Source organism: Dendrobium catenatum, unplaced genomic scaffold (genome assembly GCF_001605985.2).
Source record: "Dendrobium catenatum unplaced genomic scaffold, ASM160598v2 fragScaff_scaffold_920, whole genome shotgun sequence".
Taxonomy (NCBI): Eukaryota; Viridiplantae; Streptophyta; class Magnoliopsida; order Asparagales; family Orchidaceae; genus Dendrobium; species Dendrobium catenatum.
Genome location: NW_021319382.1, coordinates 821,793 through 829,498, shown reverse-complemented (window position 1 = coordinate 829,498; position 7,706 = coordinate 821,793).

Below are 7,706 nucleotides of genomic sequence, written 5' to 3'. Positions count from 1 at the left end.
GGCCCTGTTGTCTAATATGACTAATTCAACTCTCTCTTTCATTTATTTGTGGAACAATTATTAGGTCAGGTGATATGACGTAGCTTTATGTTCGGACATCAATAACATGTCGTCACGTGGTCTTACTCAATACCGTGCGGCCCGATGACTTGACTCGGGATTGCTATGTTCGCGTATTGCTCGGTATTGCTCTAGGCATTGCTCGGTATTGCTAGATATTGCTCGGTATTGCTAGGTATTCCTTGACAATAATGAAAAATATCGCTATGTGAAGACCAATACCGAGCAATACTAAGAAATATCAAGCAATATCGAGGGTATTCCTCGGTATTGATCTTCACAGAATGGTATTTCTCGTTATTGCCGAGCAAAATCGACCAATACCGAGCAAATACCGAGCAGTACATAGCAACACGCGAACATTGCAATCCCGTCTCCTTTCCGGGTCGGGGTTGTCGGGCCACGCGGTAAATAGTGAGAACACGTGGCACTATTTTACTGGCGCCCGAACGTAGAGCTACGTCAGGTGACCAGACCAAATAAAAGTTCCTATTTGTGATAGGACATCAAACTATATTTTTTTGCCACCATAAATATTCTAGAACTCCGTAAAAATATTTGAATATCTTCCCAAATGTTAAGATGATCATTGAGATTATTCATATAATCTTAGTTAAGAATTATGATGTATTAGTATAATATAATTATATTTACTGCCATTATACAAAATATTTAAATATTAACAATTAAATGAAGACAAAGGCAGTGGGGGAGCCAGAAAGTTGATCAAGGGGGGCCTAAATTATGTTATTAAAATTTTCCTCAACTTTTTTCATCCGGGCTTGGGACCGGCATAGACAGTTTTAAAAATTTTTTATTAATAATTATCCAAAAATATATAATATTAAATATAAAAGAGTAAACAACTTACAATTTTTAATGTCTACTCTTCATATTCTGAAAGAATTGAATGATTACTTCATTATCAATAGAATCCAATTTTTTTTTTAACATAAGCAAGTAATAAATCATTCATCCATTGATCGTCAATCCTATTTCGCAGTCGATTTTTTATAATATTCATGTCAGAAAATGCTCTCTCAACGCCTGCTGTAGCAACGGGTAATACCATTGCCAATTCCAGTAGTTTAAAAACAACATAATATACTATATCCTTCCTGCATTAGATCATTTTCTCAGCAAGACTTCCAATATCTTGAAATGAGGTGAACTGATCATTAGATCGCATATCCATGATATAAGTATCCAATTGATTTTCAAGAACTGCCTGATCAAGAAGACTAATATCAGTTGTATAAAAATGTGTCATTCGAATCAACTTATCTTTGTTGAATGCATGAAATCCATTATTAGGATTCAAACATGTCATGCACAAAAGCAGTTCGGTATTTACTTCTATAAAACGATTGTTCAACTCCTGAAGCTGCATATCAAGCACAGTGTAAAAATTTTTAACCCGGAAATGATATAAATTTGTTATATCTTGAGCTCTACGGCGTGGCCGACCACGAGCAACTCATTTGTCATCCATATGTGAAACATTGATATGTTGTTGCTCACATAATGTGGTTACATTACTGATGAAGTAAGTCCACTTGTTATCTCTCATATCTTGGATTCGTCATTTACATATACACACCAAAGACATAGCATTAACAATATCTTGTTCACCTCTCTGTAAAGCTTGTGATAGTTCATTAGTGATACCAAGAACATCTTTCATAAGATGTAGGCAAAAGGTAAACTCAAAGGTCTGTAACGATTCTAATAAAGCATATGCCTTACCTTTTTGTTCTGAGCTCAAGCCTTCTTCCAAAATGTTTTCGAGAACATCAATAAATGTAGAGAACATTGTAATTAATCTTAAAATTGATTCATAGTGTGAACCCCACCGCGTATCACCAGCACGCCTAAGTGTTATTTCTTGATTTAAGCCTTGCCCAGATAAAAGATTTCTACTTTGTAATTCATTTAATGTCTTCTCATGTTGTATTTCTCGAACTTGGTCGCGACGCTTACAAGAAACACCAACCAAATTCATTACACTTGAAATGATAGTAAACATCAAAGCAATATGAACATGACTTTTTTCCACCGCCACCAATGCTAATTGAAGCTGATGTGAGAAGCAATGAATATAATGTGCAGATTGATTTTCATTCAGAAATAGAGCTTTCAGACCATTAAACTCCCCTCTCATATTACTAGCACCATCATAGCATTGACCTTGTATTCTACATATGTTCAAACCATATGTTGATAGGAGTTGTTCAGTGGGAATTTTAAGATTATTTGCAGTGGTATCTGATACATGAGAAATCCCCAAAAAACGTTCAACTATCTCTCCTGTCTTATTAACAAAATGGATTACGATTGCCATTTGCTCCTTAGCAGATGTGTCACGTGATTCATCAACTAAAACTGAGTAAAATTTGTCACCAATCTCCTTAGATATAAAATTTGTAATAGCAATAACGAATGCTCTGGTAATATCTTTTTGAATATTAAGTGCAATTAACTTTAAATTCTCATGAGCATTCTTTAAAACCACATCGTCTATGTCTTTGTTATGTTTAGCCAAAAATTACACCGATTCAAGAAAATTACTCTGATTTTTAGATGTAGAAGACTCATCATGGCCTCGAAAAGCTAGCCCTTGTTTTAAAAGAAATCTTATGCAATCAATAGAAGTAGTGAGGCGAATACAGTATGCAGATGTAGCTTGATCTGTTTGCTTTTGGAACACAAACCCAATATGATGACTCTGATTCAGTAGGTCTTCAGCACTACGTCTAGCATTATTATGTGCACTGTTCTGACCTCCTACATGAAGATCAAATTTATTTGTTTTTTTCCAATTCAAAAATCCATTTTTATTAAAGGCTTCTTCCTCTTCATTGCCTCTACCTGATTTTCTGAACATATAACAATAAAGACAATATGATTTGTCTTTGCTTATGCTATACTCTAACTAGTCAGAGTACTTGTCAAACCAAGTAGGATTAAATCGTCTGTCTTTCATCCCGAATTTGGTTTTTGGAAATTCATGACTACGAGGTTGAAGTGTCCCTCGTTGTAAATATATTCTCCGGACTTCATCCCAAATATTATGATTAAAGTCAACAATGAGAATTCGTAATACCGGATCATATGGAAGATTTTCAACATTTACATCTATATTATTGGGTGAAAAAACATCCACTCGAATACGCTTTTCGTCATGAACTTCAATCTGATTGTAATTATCATTTGATTTATTTGGAATTGAAGATCGTTTAAAATATCTCTCCATAATCAAGCTCTACTGTTTATTCCAATAACTATTCTGACAAAAACCAAAAGTGCGATAGAAATTTTCAATATTCCGTATAAAAGAAACAATGAAAAAATATCATCAAAATATTAGCAAATTCCATCCAAATTAACAGTAAAGTTCATGCAACTAATAAATCATTATAACTTATAAAAAAAAAAGATGTGTGAGAAGTCGAGATCCGTCTGGCCGTGGCTGGGAAGTAAAAGCGTGCCGTTGTCTGCCACCGCCTGCAGTGTTTCTCATCACGAAGTCCGGAGGCAGGAGGCGAGATTGCGGAAACGGGGGGGAATCAGAAGGGTATTACTTGCGGCTGAAGTGCTGAACCCAGTAAACCTAATAAAGCCTAAACCCGATTTATTTTTAATTTTTTTTTTTTGGGGGGGGGGGGTCGATCCGCCTTTGGACAAAGGATTTTTTTGGGGGAAATTATTCTATGCGAAGTCCAGACGAAAAGAACCGTACTAATTACTATGTATTCACTGAGTATTTAATGCTTATTTATAAATACTCCGTAAATACACATCAAGTCAATAATACTTAGTAAATACTTAACAAATACTTACAATAAATACTCAGTGAATACGCAACAAATCCGGACAATTCTTTCTATCTAAACTCCGCACAAAATTATTTCTCCTTGCATTGATAGCCCTAATCTCCAAAAGGCCTTTAGCATCAAGGTCAATGCTCATTTTTCCTTAACAATGAAAGCTTCAGCCATGGTAGAACCGAAACAAGAATGAAAGATAAGCAAGAAGATAGAAACAGAAGGAGTAATTCTATATTCATGATAACAGAGGTACAATGCTATATAAATAGTTGAGCTAGACATGAAGAGACCAATTACAATATTACACGTGGAAAGTGAAAGTATTTACATATATATGGCTATGTCTAATATCTCCCCTTAAGATGGTGAGTCCGATGGTTGAACCAGCTTGCCGGCGAGAAGCTTAAACCGCGGAGAGGGGAGTGATTTTGTGAAGAGATCCGCGATTTGATCTTTCGTGGGAATGTGATGAACACGAATGGTGTTGTCCTTTATGCAATGCCGGATATAGTGACAGTCGACTTTGATGTGCTTCGTTAATGCATTAAACACCGGATTGTTGGCCAGAGCTATGGCCGAGACATTGTCGCAGAAGAGAGGAGTTGTGGTAGTCTGGGAGCAGTTCAATTCCTGTAGTAGCCGACGAATCCAGGTGATTTCGGCTGCCGCAGAGGCGAGTGCCCGGTACTCAGCTTCGGTGGATGAGCGAGCAACTGCATTCTGTTTCTTGACACTCCAGGAGATCAGATTGGAGCTAAGGAAGTTGCAGTACCCTAAAATTGATTTGCGGTCGTCGGCGTCCCCGGCCCAGTCTGAGTCTGCGTATGATTGAAGGATCGGTGCATCTCGGAATATTGGAAGACCGGTGTGAAGGGATCCTTGAATATACCGGAGTAATCTTTTGAGAGCTTCAAAGTGTGAATTCGTTGGACTTTGCATATGCTGACAGATCTTGTTGACGGCATAGGCGATGTCCGGTCGTGTGAGAGTGAGATATTGAAGACATCCGGCGAGTTGACGGTAAAGAGTTGGGTTAGAGAATGCAGCGGATAAATTTGACGATGAAGACGTTTGTGTTTGCGAGGGAGTAGAAACGGTATTACAGTTTAACATACCTGCACGGGATAGTATGGATTGAGCAAATTGGCTTTGCGTAAGATGAAGCCCATATGAGGTAGGTACCGCGTGAATGCCCAGGAATTGGGAGAGGGAGCCGAGATCCCGCATAGTGAATTTATTGTGAAGATTTCGTAGCAGGTTCTGAATGTCCGAGTTGCTGTTGCCAGTGAGAAGGATGTCGTCTACATAAACAAGGAAGAACATTTGGATGCCGTTGCGGTTGTAGATTAGTAGTAAGGGGTCTGAGTGACTGAAATTGAAGCCGAGGGTCTGGAGGTAACTGGATAGAGTGGCGAACCACTCACGCGGAGACTGTTTTAGGTCATAGAGTGACTTGCGCAATCGGCAAACATGATTCGGAAAGTTCTTGTCGGTGAATCCAACTGGTTGTTTCATATGAACAGTGTGACTGAGGTTGCCGTGAAGAAAGGCATTGGACACGTCCAGCTGATGAAGCGACCATTGTCGATGCATTGCTATGGTTATGAGAATCCGGTCCGTTGGCATTTTGGCGACGGGGCTGAATGTTTCAGCGTAGTCGAGGCCGTATTCTTGGGAGAAGCCTTGAGCCACAAGGCGTGCTTTATGACGTGCAATGGATCCATCGGCTAGGTACTTGGTGCGGTATGTCCACTTGCAACTGAGCACGTTTTGTGTTTAGTCCGGAGGAACCAAGTCCCATGTATGCTGAGATTGAAGAGCTTGGAATTCAACTTGCATAGCCTTGATCCAGTCCTGAGACTTCGCGGCTTCTCTGTACGTGGTTGGATCGAAATCTTGAATAATATGGACAAGAGAGAAAACCTGCTTCGGCTTTGAATGCCCTGTTTTGGACCGAGTTTGCATGATATGTGTAGACTGAGGATGAGGTAAGGTAGTAGGAATGGCAGTAGTATCGGGGTAAGGTAAAATGCAAGAGGATTCAGGTCTATTGGGCTTAATTGTCGAGTGGATGTCATTAGTTGGTTGAGGAACCGGATGTGTAGCAGTGGAAGTTTGCCTAGGCTGAGTGTTGGTCGGTTGACAAGAGGTGTGAGGTTGATTTATTTTGGTGGGTACAAGGAGTAGAGGTGGGACAAAGTTGTTTGGAGAGGTTGTTTTGAGGCTGAAGTCAGGTTGATGGTATGGAAAAATGGCCTCATTAAAGATAACGTGCCGAGAGACGTATACTTTACCTGTTTTCGGATCTAGGCAGCGGTAACCTTTCTGAGTCGAGGCATAGCCTATGAAGACACACGAGATGGAGAACGGCGAGAGCTTGGAGGTGCTGTAGGGTCGGAGCCATGGGTAGCAGAGACACCCGAAAATCTTGAGATGATTATAGGCGGGCGGTTTTTGGTATAATATTAATTTGGTTTGGACTCTTGTTTTGAAGAGCTCTAGACGGTAGTCTGTTGATTAGATAAACCGAGGCGTTTAGAGCTTCTACCCATAGTTCGACTGGAAGGTTGGCTTCAAGTAGGATGCTGCGCATGGTTTCGACTATGTGTCGATGCTTCCTTTCTGCAACGCCGTTTTGAGCCGGTGTGTAAGGGCATGAGTACTGATGAAGGATGCCAAGATTCTTGAATAATTGTTTGAAATTGCTGTTGATGAACTCAGCCCCACCATCAGATCGAAAAGTTTTTATGGATTTGTTAAATTGATTGTTAATCATTTTGTTAAAAGTAAGGAACGTGGTGAATACATCCGACTTGTGAATTAAAGGAAAGGTCTAAGAAAATTTCGAGTAATCATCAATAAAAGCAACATTATACTTATAGCCTTGAGTGGAGGTGGCTGGTGAAGGCCCCTAGATGTCGGAGTGAACAAGTTCGAAGCAATGAGAAGTAATTGTATTAGAAGGAGTAAAGGGTAATCGACGGCTCTTGGCCACGCTACAGGCATTACAATGTTTATTGTAAGTAGTTTTACAAATTGTAGGAATGTAGTGTTGAGCAGTTTGCAGCGTCTGGAGAGCCGGGTGACCAAGACGCCTATGCCAAAGATTAGGTACTTCTTGAGCTGAAAAAAGAGAAAGATTAGAGGTGGTAGCAGTCGATCGGATGGGGTAGAGTCCGTTAACACAAGGGCCCCGAAGTAGAATTTGACCCGTCTTCGAGTCCTGAATGCAGAAGCCATTAGCCGAAAACTTGACTGTACACTTGTTGTCATTTGTTAGTCGATAGATGGAGATTAGATTAAAAGAAAGATTCATAACATGTAGAAGGTTTTGGAGATAGAGAGTACCTGTTGGTGTCGGTAAGATACCTTTGCCGGAGTTTTGAATAGGAAGTTGATAGCCATTTCCAAGTGTGATTTGATGATTTCCGGAGTATTGTTTGCTGGATTGGAGGTTGGAGTGTTCAGACGTGAGGTGGTTCGACGCGCCACTATCAAGAAACCAGTCTGATGTGGTGTTTGAGTCGGATGGAGTGAATAGGGCAGTCTTGATGGTGTCTTCCGTGTAGGATTGGTCATGACGATACCAGCATTTGATGGCTGAGTGTCCTGTCTTGGAGCAAATTTAAGAGATAATATTGTTTGATGCGTTCTTCTCTATTCGATTTCGGGAACGGTTTGATGACCTGCCACGGCCAGCATTGTTGCATCCACGACCACGCCCACGGTATGCAGCGAGAGCCGTGGCCGAGTCAGTGATTGAGAGATTTTGAAGCGCAGTTGTTTGTTCTTGTGCCAAATTCAATTCCTCGCTACACA